The sequence below is a fragment of the Bactrocera oleae genome, chromosome 2 (genome assembly GCF_042242935.1).
Source record: "Bactrocera oleae isolate idBacOlea1 chromosome 2, idBacOlea1, whole genome shotgun sequence".
In the NCBI taxonomy this organism is placed as follows: Eukaryota; Metazoa; Arthropoda; class Insecta; order Diptera; family Tephritidae; genus Bactrocera; species Bactrocera oleae.
In genome coordinates, this window is record NC_091536.1 from 85,994,570 (window position 1) to 86,012,313 (window position 17,744).

Below are 17,744 nucleotides of genomic sequence, written 5' to 3' on the forward strand. Positions count from 1 at the left end.
GAAGTAAAAAATTTCGCAGACAAAGAGTCTATGCCATTATCGAGTTTATAAAAATCCAATTATTTCCATAGAACAATGGCCACAGCCAAAGCAGCTAACGCTAATAGATGTTGTGCACAATTACTCATACTCGCCCACAAACGGAAACATTTTGTATATGTGTGTGGGTGAGTGTGTGCGCCGCTCTTTGAAAATAAGAAATGCGAAACCAATTCGAACAAGTGTGCGGAGAAAATTTGGCAACAGGTCCTTTATAAGTCCGTTGTAAAAAACTATTGTGTAAAGATGCAGTAAATGCACACACACACAGACATATGAGTGTGCATTTGAAAATCGATGAACATTATGTTGTTGGCAGTAGTTTGTAGAGCAATTAAGCCGGCCAATGCGCTCTGCCACAACAATCGGCAAACGCCGCTCGGGTGTAATAATCCACACGCAGCCGACACCTCCAAACAAAAGGCGAATTTGCTACACGTTGTTATCCCATTGGAAAGCAGCGCCGTCGAGATCCTTTTGATCCACGATCGTTATGCTCAGTGCTCAGCAGTTATTTAACAGGTATATATTAGTTATTGATTGCATAGAAAGGATAAAGGATGTTTTTAAAAGCAGCTATTGTTGGTGCGTTTGTGTGTGCATTCATTTGTGTGTTTGCGTGCATGTGTGTGAGTATGGTGGGTGTCGGCTGCTATTTATTAATGCGTAAAATCTTTTGTACGTTGGTGGCTAATGGCAAGCGCTTTTGTTCGGTCAATCAGTTCACACCTTTTTCAGCGCTGGCGACCTCCGCTTAAGGTATCCTCCGAGCGCCTTGCGTTGCCAAGTGAGAACTAAGAAATTCCAATTCCATTTGATGCCTCAGCAAATTACAATTAAGAGCAGCATAAAAAAACCGGGTTTAAGTGAGGCTGCAGCCATATACATATACATAAATCCACACTCACATGTGCATACATACATATTCGTACATAAACTCGGAGCCGTCCTTTGATCTTCGCCGCCGATCTCTGATTGTTCACTGAGCCGAGAGTAGATACCGTACGCCCTTTAAGAAAGAGCACAGGTGCCAAAATAGTTTGATAATTATTTTAAGATCTTCGACTAACGGCAGCGTAAATCTGCAGGCAACAGGACGTCGGTGTTATGTATGGATGTGTGACGAACGGGAGGAGGCAAAGGTACAATTTTGGCCAATAAGTGCAATTAGAGCTAATTTAAAGGATGTTTTATGACGCAGCAAAAGCAAAATAAGCGAGAATTTTGAGGAGTTGATACAAACACGCTTAAATTATTAGCTGATCTTAAGTGCTCAGCGCTGGCGAGATGTTTATGATAATGTTAAAACATGCAGGTTGGTGTGAAATTTCCAAAAACTATCACATTTTTGTTGTTTTTTTTTTTAATACGGTGCTGAGTAAGTGATTGTTGAAAGGAATTTTATATGTAGGCGGGTTCTGATTAAAAGCATTACATGAGTGTGGATAATTGGTGAATTAAAAAGTGCCAATTATTTGTTTTTAAGCCTCAATAATTATATTAAAATTTTTTCATTCAAGAATTTTTTTAGATAGCCTCATAGTTGCATGGACGTTGTTGGATATCTGAGTGTGTATGATATTTTATTTTGATTTAGCTATACTATGGTGAACTGCGTGTTTGAATTTTTACCTTAGTCATAATTTAATTTTTGTAATAACGATTAATAAAACATACTTCTTCAAGCATTTTCAGGAAAAATACTTGCTTTTGGAACTATGTTAGGTTAGGTTAGTTAAAAAAGTCGAAATTATGATTAAAGCTAATAAGGACAGCTGAAAACGCCGTTCCCTGGTGATATCAAGCATTCCTAAGAATTGATCATAAACACTCTCATAAATCGATAAAACGCTTTCTGCCCAACACACATTTTTTGAAGCGGCTTAGATGTTTCAAATTCACTTATGTATGCAAAATCTAAGCAGTGGAGGAGAAAATGCCTACATGTTTTCACCACCCCTTCATCCATACAACTTTAACCGTTTGCGCCCGGCGAGATTTTTAACCGTATCGCATGAATGCATATTGGGAATGTCCAGTAAGAACTACTACGATTACGGCAAAAAAAAATTTTCTTGCTATCCAGCGTTCCACTCTAGGCTATAATGGTTCCTAAGCTCATGCGAGATCCTTAGGTCAATGCTAGAATGCAAGTAGCCAACGGATATAGAGCTCCTTCCCAGTCCGTTATAAATAGAATAAGGGTCCTCTCTTGCGAGCTGACCGGCTTTGCAGTTTTTAGCGATTCCACTAAAATAACACCCAACCGAGTCTGACAATGAAGTAGATTGATGCTATTGATAGTGAGGGAGGATAGATACTACTTGACTAACTTTGAACGCACAGTGATCGAACTTAACGCTAGTATAACGGCTCTGCTGGTGCAATTAATGCTCACCTCCTTAAAAGAGCCTGCAGCTCGGAGCAATAAATCTAATGCTACCATAGTGGTAGCCACTTCTGCTTGAAAAATGCCACAGTGATCCGGTTGCCTGACACTTACCGAAAACTCTCCCTTCTACCTTCCCTTTGAGCTACGACCCATCCGTGAAAAACTCACTGCACTCTTACATATGCTCACATATGCCTTTCAGAGCAGAGAAAAAGCATATAAACCCATATATATATTTTTTTTTTGGCCAAAACTATTGAAGGCTGAGAAATAACATCAGTATAAAAGTAACTTCAAATCTATGGGGTCTAAAAAGGCTATAAGGAGGCTAAAAATCCTGTATTGTGTGTAATTAAAATTATTAAACTTTTGGAATCTTAAGAATTCCTTTGAGCAGTTTTTTACTCCAATCGGTTTTTACCTATACACTTCTTGGCTGTGATGTGTTTACAACTGTTCACAGCTTGAAGTATCTTCAAACTGCTTTTAAGACTTGAGATATTTCTTCTATTACGAAAAAGTGTAGAAATGAAAAAAAATTAAAATTAAAAAAAAAACATCAACTAGTCTTCGAACTAACGGTACTCAAATGGGGATGTACTCAATAGATTTAACGAAAATATTTTTTGGAAAAATTTACACCTTAACCTTCTATCTTACTATACTACTATCACTAATGCAAAGCTTATTCGTTATTGAAGTAATGTTATTATTTATTTTGTTTTTTAATCCTGGACTTGTCGAAACCTTTAATATATTTTTAATACTAAATAATGATTTAGCATATATAATTCTAATTATACATACACAAGTCAATATAGCATTCCAACTACTCTTAATTAAAGGAATTTCGCAAGAAATATTTACATTTCTACTACTTTTGCACTGCGTTATCGACTTGATCAAACATGTTGCATGTTGCAACATACTTTTCTTGCAACAAACAGAAATCTACAGCAGCATGTACAAATATTCTTCACACCCTCATTCGCATTTCTTTTATTAAATTCCATGCTCTGCACCTCACGCCGCTCTTTAGGGTGCTCCATGGACGCGACGAGTGGAAATTGTAGGCGTGTTGCGTTTACAGCGCATTCGCTGTACAATTGCTGACGTCACACTTACAGCCAACCAATCGGCTGCCGATTGTGGCAAGATGAGAGTGGCGGCGTCCGCTGCCGTCTGATCCGGTGAGAGGAAATGCGTCGCAAAATAAAGAAATGCGTCGACAAACGGCAATTATTGTTACTTGTTGTGTTTGTTGATGGACTATCAAGTTGTTGTTTTTGTTGCTAAGTATTATTTGTGTTGTTCTCGTGCCCAAAGCGTTGCTGCAGTGACTTCCATTGTTGCAAGTAGTATACATATATTTGCGTATGCATGTAATTGCAGCCAAGGGCCATCATTCAGGTCCCGTCGCCGCCACCAACCAGCCAGTCAACACAAGTAACCCTTTCCCGCTGGACGCTGGTCGGCAAATGCAATGACTTCTAATTGCTATTTTACAATTTTCATTTAACATAAACACACTTGGCTGTTGACATAAAATTATACATATGAACAGATACATATATGTACACATACATATGTATGTATATGTGTATGGATATATGTAGATATACACTGCTAATTTTATTACAATTTCCATTGCATTTGTCACAATGAAACTGCGGTAATTGTACATAAGTAAATGAATTTCAAATTAATCGCACCATAATTTCGCTATAATTTCAGCCCTCGCAGGCATTTCATTTGGATTTGATTTGAAATGTTTCAGAAAGCACTAAATAATTAATCACATCAGCAAATATTCCAAATGCCATTACGTGGGTAGGTGACTACTAATAACTGGGAATTCGGTTCGCTCCTTGGTAGGTAAAATCATACCTCTTTGTATATGCTAGCCAAGAAATTTTTTTTTATATCCTGAACAGTTTTAAAACAAATATGAACAGGTTATATTAAGTTTGCCACTGAGTCGATTCAAGAATTTGTCTCAGAAAAAATGTTTCAGAACGGACCGCTATAGCTTATAGCTGTCATAAACTAAACTGATCGATAAAAATCAAAATAAACATCTTATAGTACATTTTATGGTATAAAAACTGCACCTGTAAAGGGTGTTGTTGTTGTGTTTCTTGTTTTTAAATATATATTATGCATTTTTTAAAAGATTTTTTTAGAAGATTTAATATTTATTTTTTAATATTTAAAATGCGCTAAAAAATTATGAAAAATATGAAAATGTTGTATATTTTAAACGAAAATCGTATATTTAATAATTTAATTATTATGTCAATATTTTAGTATTCCCCCTAGCATCCTTGGAGTGTTGCCTCCATTTTATATGCAAGCATATGTATGTATGTACAAACATACTATGTATTACAGCGTTAGTTGCTATTAAGGCCATAAATTATTGACTTTATGTTGTCGTCTGTGACATTTCATTGAAATTACTATTTTGAGTTTTTATTTGTTTGATTGCCTCGGGCTTTTATTTCATTTCGTTCGCAGCCATATTATTATCTCTATATTTGTCGAGTGCCGCAGACTGTTTGTGGCAATAGGGGTGCCTAATAAAAACATCTGCACACTCACATACATACATTTACTTACCAAATGAAGAGCAGGCTAACGGCGGAAGGAAGGTATACGTGTGTTTGTTTATATGTGGTGGAGTGTCCGCCAGGCGTGCACAATCATTTTGTAATGATAGTATCATTAACAATAATTACGGTTTGATTGTTTCAAGCCTCGTTTTTTATGCTTCGCTTTTCGCATTGCTTACTCTTAATTTTGCAGATCGCCAGCGCCGTGGTCATATATACTCGTATATATACATATATACTTACTTTATATACATTTGCAGCCGAGAGCATATGTGCTGTTTGGCTCCGCTCATTGTCTCATTCAGTGGCCATTAGTTGAAATTATATTTGGTAAATAAATTCACCAAGATTAATTAGTGTAATAGATATCGATTAATTTTTTCCATCTGATTAGTAGCACCCATTAGGGGCATTGAACAAAATATAACTTAACTTTATTGGTCATTTCGGATTTATGTTTATTTTTGCAGCGCTTCTTTTATAATATAAGTCTTAACAAATAGTTAATAACAAAACTATGCAACTGGTATTTGTTAAGATGAATTTCAAAATAAATTATAGTAAGGTCAAAAAAATTAAATGAAAGCATTAAATATAAAAAATAAAATAAAAACTTACAATTAGTACAATTGATTAATAATTAAATGGTAGCACATATATGTAATTGATTCTAGCTGATTACACAATGGATCGATGTTTAGAAATGAATAAAGGTCCACCAGAATAATCAAAATTATTTTTATTAGAAATTGTAAATATTTTTAACATTTATGGAAGAGAGTTACCACATATCATGGATATGTGCGAAGTTCGGTTTCGAATGCTGACGGCAATAAAAACTTACACTTCATCAAGCAAGAATTTTTTGATTAAAATTATATTAAATCTGAAAACAAACAAAAAATGTATTATATTCGATTAATATTATATAGTATTCTCGAAGAACTAGTTAAAATTTTGATATTTGCCAAAAAGGCGGATTCCAATAAAAATTTACCGATTACACTAAATTAAAATTTGTTTACAAATACGCTCATAATCCAAAACTACTTGTATTTGCTGGATCAACTAAAAATTTTCAGCAAATATTCTCAAATATATGTACATTCAAACTCTTTGAAATTCCCAAGTGGGTCCCTTAAGAGATGCACACGTTTTGCTCAAAAGCACAATAGTGAATATATTTTTATAAGTTCGCAATTAATGCTGTTCTCAATGAGAAGCTAAAATGATAAAGAAGTCGTTCGAAAATTTGAAAAAAAGGTTTCAATAGCGTTTTCATCATAATCATGCCGCTCTTTGTCCTCTCTTCCTTGCTTGTTCGTGATATTTGTCTAAAAGCAATGCCATATTCATGCTTTAAAAAACATATTAATCTGAGTTTGCTTCTGGAATTCTTTACTTTCTGTTTATAAAATGATTAGATAATAAAAATGTGAGAGAAATAATTAAATTTGAGAAGAACTCGAAGTTTTACTAAAAAGTACTTATGCGTTAATAAATAGCTTAAAACCTAATTTTTGGTCTAGATATATATATATATAAATGAAGAGGGCCTCAAAAAGAAAAATTTTACTATCAAGGCAAAAATTAAAAGCCTTTCATGAAATTTTTAGAAGATTGAGCTAAAATGTTGAAAACAATTTAAGTCTTCGTAATTACATATGTAATTACAATATATATATGTAATGTATATAGTAAAACTATATTTATTTGTAATAATGTAATTAAATATATTTATTTATATTTAGGAGGAGTTTTATTTACCTAGAATAATTTCAATTCATAATTTTTGAGCTGGTTTGGCGGCAACTAGTCTAACTCAAACAGACTAGCATACTGATATAGAGATTGAATAGGAAGAGATTAAACCAACTTAATGCGCTATCTATATACACACTTATATTGCATCCAAACGATATAACTTATCTAAATTTCAAAAGAAAGCTCAAAGTTTCAAAGTTTGAATATAGCGAGTAGAAAAATGGCGAATCGAAGGCAACTTATCTTTTTCTTAAAAGTACAGGTTTTGTGTTTTATATTTATAATAATTTTTTCGACGATAAATGCCAATTACTTTAAATATTTTCTCCGATTAAATTATTCAAAAAAAAGCGTGCACGTGCATTAATTGGTTAAAGGTTTTGTAATTTTTCAAACTGTCAACCGTTTGTCATACCATTATAAGTAATTAGTCGGCAATTGCAACATGCCGAAGGAAGTCTCAGCGGTTAGAGCTTCTGTAAAACATACTAAACCAAAAAAAACAAAAAAAATTAAACGTAAATTTTATTGTCAACTGTCATCAAGTCAACAGTTAAGCTGCTGGCCAGGTAGTGACCACAACAGAAGCAATTTTCTTTCATTGGCATGTTAAAGTAATTGCGGGTTTTACAAATTTTGTGGTTCATCAATCTAAAAGTGAGTGTATGCATTAATGTGTGTATGGACAACACTTTCAATATTTTCAAATGTGGAGCTTTTCAATAATAACTCATCACAATTGCATGCGATGGATGTGAATGTGTACGTATGTGCGTGTAAATGTTTTCGATGGCAATTTATTTTGATGCACCTAAGACATTTCAAATAATTTTTCATCACCACAGCGCCCCGCTCCCCAAACGCAATTAGCCACAATTGAAATGATTTCAACAAATGTAATGAAATGGTCTAAGCTTTTTGACCACAAACACCGACGTGCCCCAGCGTAGACCGAAACGAGTTGATCTTGTGTAAGTTCCCTCATAAACACACACACACATATAAAGATCGCAGCGGCAGTGAGTTTTTTCAATTATTCACTTTTGTTGTCATTACTAGTCGTGTTCTGTGTAGGCGATCGCCGTTTTTGCCTTTCGTGGCTCCGAATATGGCTGACTTATAGAAATCTGGTAATATTTATAGCGTTGAATTGAAAAGCGCTGACAAAAGCTGTCACTGCCAAGCGCTGTCATTAAGTGGCAACAATTAGTGGAGCACAGTAGTAATAAGCGATTGGAGATCGGTGGTTAATGTTTGGGCTTGGAAAATGAAATTAAAATTGATTGATGGCTGCAAGCCACACACGTCTGAAAGCTGACCTGTTTTAGCGTAGATGATTCGTGTGGCGCGATTACCAGTTGGAGCGCCTTGTAAATTAATGAGTAATAATTCGATGAAATCGGAGCGTTTTCACTCAATATTAATGGAGTATCCAAAGTGAGGCAAATGTTGGAAAGGAATTGGAAAATGCGTGAAAGTTGTTTGCTATATATTGAATGAAATATATATGTACATACATATGTACAATATATTCTTACATAAAACGCAAGATTTAATTTTTTTTTAAATTTCCTTTATTTAACGTAGTTGGTTAGGAATCAGACTGGATTCTAGAGGCAGCCTACTTAGATTGATGGTTATTTTAAAGAAGTTATATGCACTTGGGAATTGCACAAAATCGTTTTTCTTGCATATATGTATATGAAAATATTGGAAACAATTCTAAAAAAAGTTTGCAGTTGGCGGATCACCTTAGTTTAGGAGATATAAACATATTTGTAAAAAAAAATTTACTTAGTGTAATCGGCTAACAAACCTTAAACGAAAAACTGTTTTCAGAGTTGATGAGAAAAATTTCTTCGAAACGGCTAGGCTAATCAAATTGATATTTTAACACCACCTTCTTAGATATTTTTCAGATAATGATCGGGGAATAGAATAATAATTTCGACTTTTTAAGTCACTTTGAAGCGTAAAGACTTTTTGTGAAAGCCGTCATTTTGTCAAGAATCAAAATCTTAACCAGTCCTTCGATCAATCCCTGTATTCATCTATTTTATTAATAAAGTTTTTTGGTTTTCGGATTTGAGATAATATTGAGCTGAAAATCTTCCTCGCCGCCAGACAACTTTTTTCGGAGGTCCTCCAAGAGATCGCCTACGGAAATAAGGAAATCCTAAATTTTTAAAATTTTATCGCTCAATATTAAAGCACATTAAATTCTATAGTTCTACATTTATTTTAATTAATTACTAAATTAAATGCCTCTCCAAAAATAATTCACAAAACAAAAAACATTTTTTCTGACTTCGAAGTGGAAATAAGCACTTAAAAGCTAATGCAAGATACTGCAGACTCATTGTTCACGATGGCTTTTAGGTTATGCGATATGTTAAGTGTGGTGAGAGTGTAGGTCCAAGTCAACAAGGTTTTCGATTATACGATTTGTGGCCCGCCATATGTATGGTTAATACCTATGTATTTTTTCGATCAGATACCTCAATATGATTTTGTTTTTTTTATGTTTTCTGCAGTATATCTCAAAATAGAAAGAAAAGTATTTTAGTTGTCCATTAGTAGTTTCGACGGTTACAAATCAAACCTTCTCATTTTCGAAAGAAATTGTCTTAAATTGTTTCTCCGATAAAACAATTGTCAAAAAATGTTTGCATGTTTGCATGTCGAGTGATAGGCAATCCCAATGCTCTCAGAGAGCTGAAGTTGATGAAATTAAGGTATACAAATATTTCTTTCGGTGTAATACATAAATCGTATTTTAAATGTCAGCAATCTGTCAGTGGTAGAAAATTGCAAACATGTGGCTACACGCTTATATGTCATAGCTTTTTAAAATCCGAACATTTCATTTATGACTTACAATTTCATGACAAATGCAATCTACCTACACAATTGTTTGTTTGAATAATGAAGTACTCATTACGTAAGCACTTCGGTTCAATGCCACGATTAAGCTAAATAGACATATGTATATACACATATGTATCCATACATATGTACATATAGACTCCGGAACCAGGTTCCTGCCCCAAGTCGTATGCAAGCAAAATGTAAAACGGTCGAGAGGGGACTTGTGGCGCCAAGAGACCGGGTTTCGCTTAGTATTCAAATGAACTTTACGTAAGTATGTATGTCTATACACATGTAACGGCGTCTTGTGAATAAGTTGATGCATGTACGAGTATGTCATCATATACGCCCGTAAGTGGCACTTTGGCAGCGTATAAGCTGCAATTACTGCCAACGCTCTACACTCTTTTCCGTTAATCTACAAGATACGCTAATGGCTCGATCGTTGCGCATTTAATGAGATTGCATTTGTGATAAATTAATTGATAGTTTCCAGTTGCAGTTGCATGACAGTTAAAAAGTGTTGTGTGGGGTTTATTAAATGAAAGTACTATTGAACATTAAACAACTGAAAAATAAAATAAAATAAATTAATACAGCAAACTGCTATTTAATATAATTATTATTATATTAATTAAATATAAAATAAATGTAATTAATAATCTAGATAAAATTTGGTTACAATTTTAATAGTTGTATTTGCTACATATGGTACATGTAGAAATAATTGTACAGAGTTTTGAGAAGTCAGCTCGTTTACAAATACCATACATATATTGTACAATTAAGCGGAGCGAAAAAAATTTAAAATCGCGTATGCGGGAAATGTTCTATGGTTCATTCTGAACAACTTTGCCTAAATGAATTTGAGTATAAAACCCGTTTAGAGTCAGCGATTCTTTAGTTGAAGTTTAATTTTTGGGGATTAAAAAATTTCTTCCTCAGTTTTTCAGATATCCGAATGAAATTTGAAACATAGGTGCATTTTGAGATTATATTGAATTGAAATCGGACAACTTTATCGCATATCTCCCATACAACAGATTATTCAGTTATTTTATTTTCGGGTTGCCTGCCCTTAATAAAAAAGCTAAGAGCACGTAATTTAGCAGAATAGAATAGAAAAAAAAGCAGAAAACTATATCACATATCTTTCTTACAATCAATTTTTCAGCATAATGCCTTCAATTAAAAAGCTAGGCCTGTAATTTAGCAGAATAGTTCTCTTACATATACATAACATTGACAGTGAAAATAAACAAAATAGGACAACTATGTATAACCCCATAAAAAAGGCATAAAATAAGTTTTAGGTGTATTTTCATAAACATTTTTAAAGTTGAAGCCGCATTCGAAAAATATTTTCGCCTTTATGAATTACAAATTTCAATTAAAAACTCGAAGAGGCAAGAAAAAGTCGTTTGCTTGGGAGATATATGTTATAGTTGTCAGATTTTCCGATAAATGATCAATAGAATGTCGAAATGCACCTTTGTATTACATTTCATTCTGACGAAGAAATTTTTATAATCCCGAAAAATTTAACTTCACCTAAAAAATCGCTCTCTCGAAACCGGTTTTAGACTTATATTCTCTTAAGCAAAGTTGTTCAGAATGATCCGTATAACATTTTCCGCATACACTATTTTTTAGATTTTTTAGAAAACAAATCGAGCCGCGCTAATATATATATATTTTTTTTTATAAACTGTGGATTCTCAGAATTTTTAATTTTGTGGGTTTATTTAAAAGATAGTAGTGGTAAGAAATACAATAATTTTAATAATAAATAACTATTATACAATATTACTAAAATAAGAGTACTTAAGGACAAAACAAGCTTTAGTTCAAAAGAATTTTTGTTTAGAAGTCGCCAACTGACATAAATTTTTGAATCGAAATAGTTAAATACTAATCATGAAAAATGAAGAATTCACTTCTATTCTTATGACTCATGACTTATAGCTTGCTCCAATATCCAAAAAAGAAGACGTTTTTATAATATATATAGTGTAATAGTAGAGATCTTTCTTAAGTGAGGTTCTACGGGTGACCGCCAATATGAAAGGATTACACTTGGACTGCAATGCCTTGTAAAACCAAAAGAAAAACTGCTGTAATTAGATCTTATAAGACGATAAAGCTCCTTTATAAATATTGTTTAGGAGTTTAATTTTTTATTACCGCCAGCTCTCCTGGATATCTAAAAGTTTGAACGCACGTTCAAGGTTAGTATCGCCGCTCAGCTATCGGTGTGGATAGTAATTTCTCTAATGATCGCAACAACCTCGACTAAAAAACGATAGACGCTTGAAACTGTTCTTGATGGATATATAAAGAACATCTAAAATTTTAGGGCGTTTTTTAAAAATGCATCTTATGACATAATAAAATATATATTAATATGTAAGCCATAATAGGTATACGTCATCGTTAAAGCGAAATTTCAAATTGTAGTTATCAAAATTTAGGAGAGTATTTTAGTATAAAGCCCGAACTTCGAGCGTTATTTTGGCAATTGATGAAAAAACAGTAATTGTAAATAATCGAATAAAAAAATTCAGATACAAAATATTGTAAATGTCAATGTCATATCATAAGTTAGTGAGTTTAGTTCGCTACAAAAGAGTACGAGGATACCTTATGCAAAACCCTCTTTCTTCAATGCTACAAAATTGAAATGTATATCCTCAACAGGGTATTGATACGAAGTTTGTAACATCCAGAAGAAAATATTAGAGATCCCAGAACTGAGCCGAGCTTCTCCTTTTTCCCAAGAATCTGGTCATTTGTCGGAATAGCCGATATCCTGCCATACAAACTGACCGATCCAAATCAAGTTATTGCATGGAAAACTTTTTTATTTGACAAGATGGCTTCACGACATTCGGCATAGATTATTGTGTAGGGCAACACCATAATGTCCGAATATATTGTTCGGATCGGACTACTATATCATATAGCTGTCATACAAACTGGCGTATCAAAATCAAGATCAAGATGTTTTTCTACCCTTTTATGCTATCTTCGGTGGAACTGAAGTTAACTTTCTTTCCTATCTTTTACAGATTTCAGTCACCTTTGTGTGCTGTTAGTTCTGATTTCAAGCGGAGCTCTTCCTTTATTTAGTTGTAAGATTTTGAAACCGACTCAAACTGGAAGAGCTGTACAAACAGCTTTCCTGACTTCTGTTATTTTTATTTCATTTAACTTCAATGCTTCGATATTTTTGGCAAAAACTTACCTCTTCATCTCTTCCATGTTCGAAAAAAGCTTTATTTCGTTTAATGTTTTGAAATATTGTATTTTAGCATTTCAGACCTACATGGTTTTCATCAAGAAATGAAATAAGAGTCTGTAGAACTATAAAGTTGCCCGATTTCTCTATAGTACTTAATGCTTGAATGAAATTGATGATTTAATTTGTTAAGAACTCCTGTAACGAAAATAAAAACATTCTCACCTACAAAAAGCTCTTCAAATGTCTTAGGCGCAATTTCAGCTGAATTCAATCTTTCCGGTGCTTTAATACAACAACGATTAATTTTCCTCATCATAAATCAAAAAATTTCTAATCTCGCCGCAAATGCATAATAAATGTGCAACTTTCGAGTACATTTATTTCGCTAATATGTATGGTGTCAGTGTGTTTGTGTGTGTGTGTAAGGCAAATAAAGTCAAGTGTGTAAGTAATCGCATTCGCTACGCACACTTGTACGGGAATACGCCTGGCTAAATTAAATCCGTGTGCATTGGAGTCTAAATACCGGCCTTGCAGCTGGTCCAGACAACAAACACAACCTGCCTGACATTCTTAAAAGTCATCATAGTACAACCTGCGCATACCCCACTTATACTACCTGCGCTATAACTATGTATGTGTGTGTCTATGTCATGAAACAGATTGCGAAGCACATAAAATTTAGTTACGCTAGATAATTTCGGAAGTGTGAAAGCGGAAGTGAAAATGCCACATTTTATGAGCGTTTACTTGCCGATGAACGAAGAAACTTTGGGGTGGCAAGTTGGCAAAAGTGATGACACGCATACTAAACTTGTCACACTAACACTAAAGCACACACACACATACACGCATGACGGGCATTCATGACACGAACACTTGAATGGACGCGATAAGAAACTGTTATAGATGATTACTGAAGGCAATATTACCCAGTGGGGATGATGATGACTGCGCCTTCGCCAGTGACACCAATGACACCGCATGCAATCTGGGCGCGACAACGCCGCTGTGTTCGTTAGTTGTTTGCCACTGCTCATGGTCATTAAAGAATTTCAATTTACTTCTTTACGGTGGATGAACACGTGGATAAATGACGCGAACGCACACACACACACACATAAAAAACTTAAGCGCTTTGACAGCAGCCAGCTGTGGGCGTATTGGTGGCATTTCAAACGCTGCCGCAGCTAAATGGCCGAGCGCAATCAGAATGTGCGTCAATATGACACTTGCACGCAAGGTGTGTCGGAAAATTAAACAAACACTAGCATCCAACAAAATGTAACATAACACGACATAATGAATTCATGAGCGCTTTATTAAGCGAGGAGCAGTGCGTGGTGATTCCGTATGGCGGGTGGTGTGTGAAAGGACTCTCAATTCTTGGCATGCGCTTTTTGTGATTAGCAAATTAATCGTGTGTGCTTTTGAGTTATTTGGACAAAATATTGCTTTCCTGCCATTAAACTTGATAATTGATTATTTCATTTAATTTTTGTAACGCAAAGTGGATATTTATCTTGCGCTTAATCTTTCTACTAAGAATTAGAATAAATTGGATATTTTCTTTGTTGAAATGAGTGAAATGTTGCAGGATGTGGGAAAATGAGAAATTCGATTAATGCGGCTATCCTAAACGATGAACTCAAAAATCCATATATTTTTGATCTTTTAACACATCTATTCGAGAATAGAGTAGTGAAGTGATTTTTGAAAACTCGCAGTCGTTTTAAAGATATAACAGTTAAAAGATGAGACTGTACGGAATCCTTTAAACGTGGTTTTCTCAAGACTGTGTTTTTCAAACTTTCCTCCATCGTAATTCAAAAACGGTTTGACCGCATGACTGGAAAATTGTTAGGTATTGAGTATACATGCAAACTCAAAGATTAAATTATTATCAATCAAAAATTCCTAAAATTTCGATTCTTCATCAACTACTCACAATAAGTTGTGTGACGCTTCACAGAACTCAAATAGTTTTTTTTTCATCAGCATTTTACACCATAGCATATACAGAGCACTTGAGATATCCGCTCGTTTGGCAAATCTGTGTCTAAAAAGTAGGACAATCCCAGCATTGAAACCTCTTCCGTAAGGCGTTGTACTATTTCAACTGATTTTTGAAATTCGACCTGACAAAATAGAACTAGATTTTCACGTATGTTAATACAAATCTTAATTAGAGCCTTCAAAATAGCTTTTTGACAAATTACAAGCATGCCAAGGTTTAATTCAATTTTGTATGGCTTACAATGTCTTCCACGAATTTTGGGTTTTCGGTTTTGTGTAATTTTTATATCGCTATTCCCTAAAATTGTTGGACAGTTTCGACGCCATATTCATCAGCGCACGACTCGTATTACTGCACTTGATGAATATAGATTCTCAGCTGCGTTGTCAAGCATGTCTTCAGCGACCTCTACTCGACCTCGTTTTTGCAAAAGATTTAGGTTATTTGGTCCGAGTCCAGCACTGGCACACTTCATACCCAAAATATTAACCAAAACATTTTGATCCGATCCAAATGATATATTTAGATCCTCTGCTATTTCTCTGGCTTAATATCACTGAATATCAATATCAGTCAACTATTTTCAGAGATTTCTTCTCCAAAGTACTCGTGTGGTCATGCTCTAGTGCAACATAGTTATTTGCTGAAATTTTCTCAATGTCAACATCTCAGTTTCAATTAACATACCCATTAAAAGTGTTAGGTTATGTTGAGTTATATTTTGGTAAGAAGTAGGGAAAGCAGTTATAAGTAGAATACTCATATTATAGCTAATATAAAATATGTTAAGAAATGTCCTTGTAAAATAGAGACTCATATAATATAAAATTTTAACATACCCATTCCGTAGAGTAATTATTTAATGCGGCGGCTATCGGAGTTCCGCCTCTAAAACAATATTACGATAGATTGATCGGTGAATTCTCCGATAGTAGAGGATCTATTGAATTTCTGACTAAGACAGAAATGCGCTTTCTTCAAAAAGTCAAGATCTTGATGTAAAAATATAAACTTCTTGAACAACGGAAGTTGGTGTCTGACTTCTGACACATCCGAGAAGTTGAAAAACGTCAATTCCCGCTGACAGATAGTTTTACAAGCAAATTAAAATGTTACCAGAGAACAACAAAGCTTATCACTACAATGAAAATAAAATTTACTCTCTTCTCAAATCATTCCATGAATTTCAGAATTTACCAATTTTTTTTCGTTTTACTCATTCTTGAAGATTTCATTCAATTTAATTCGATACGAATTGATGCCGCAGCACGATCATTGGCAAGAGCCCCGCTGACAGCTGCGTTGATTAAGCAGCAACAACAATCATTTCGTTAGCGGCAGCGTTCATGCGCGTTGGCATTTCTTTGCTGTAGGTCGCTGGTGGGTATTTGCTGATAAAAATAAGGAAATTTTGTTCCGCTATAATTTAAGCGAATTATCTATGGAATTAAAATCTGAGGTACAAAAATGTCGATACGAATTTAAGAACAAATTCAATAATACATATTTATATGCGTATATATGTATATATGTATGTATATAAAAGCATAGTAAAGTATTAATAAACACATTAACTATTGGAATGGCCAGCGGTGAAAAGAGTTATGTAGGAAGTATTAGTGAAGTGAAATTGAAGTTTCGGAGAATTGTAAGCTTTGTAAGTGTGGGCCGTAGTAGGGGACGTAGTATCCTCTCTCAAACATAAAATTTTAGAATTTTTAGTAATAATACATCTCTTATAAAAAAATTTGCTTCATCGTAATTGATCGGTCAAGTTGTATAACGCCGCACACCCGATCAAATTATTTTCCTTCACATTATTATTTGCGAGAGTATTTAGTTTTCGTTTCCTACTAAATTATTACCTGGATTAAGTTTATTGTATATAACCTGGATGGTATATTAAGTTTGCCATAAAGTGACCCTATAAAATATATACATAAATGATCAGCATGATAAGCTGAGTTGATTTAGTCTGCATGTGCCCCTAAGTTTTTGAAAAATCGATCTACAATTTGCACACGTCCTTTTCTCTCCAAGAAACTACCTATCTGGGCGAACTACCGAAATCGGACTACTATTGGATATAGCAGCCATACAAAGTAATCGATAAAATATGTTATTATTGAATGGAAATTTTTTTATTTGACGAGATATTTGCACGAATTTTGGCATAGATTATTGTGCACGGTAACGCTACAAGCTTCGAACATATCGGAACATCTATGGCAAATAGCGGCCATACAAACTGGCCGATAAAAAAAAAGATTTTTTAATATAGTTAGGGTAGGTAGGGTATTATCGGCCTTCGTTGCAGCCGAATTTAAAGTTTTGTTTTGTTTTTGAATCAATATTTAATACATATATAGCACCAAACTACACACCACACATTGGAATTTATTAATCCGTCATTTATTGAATCGTCATCTGTCAAAATAAATTAAATGTCGGTCCATCTGGCTTACAGCATTGTCTATGCGTGAGCGTGCCCAGCACGACAATGCCTGCTACGCGATCAATGCGCTCGTCGGCGATCGTGTTAAACACGTGTGCTAATCTCCTTACAAAGTCGGTGAAACAATAAATGCGAACAAAAAAGGACACAAAACCCGCCATAAAAATGAATAACACTGTTCAATCAATTTAGCCACACTAAACGCACCGCCACCGCACGCACACAAACACACGCACAGGTATCAATATATCCCGCGGCAGTATTTTAAGGATCAGTAGCATCAACAACACCAACAGCAGTACCAATTTACAATACCGCTACCAATAGTGCAAAAAAAAGTTACAAAAACAAAAACA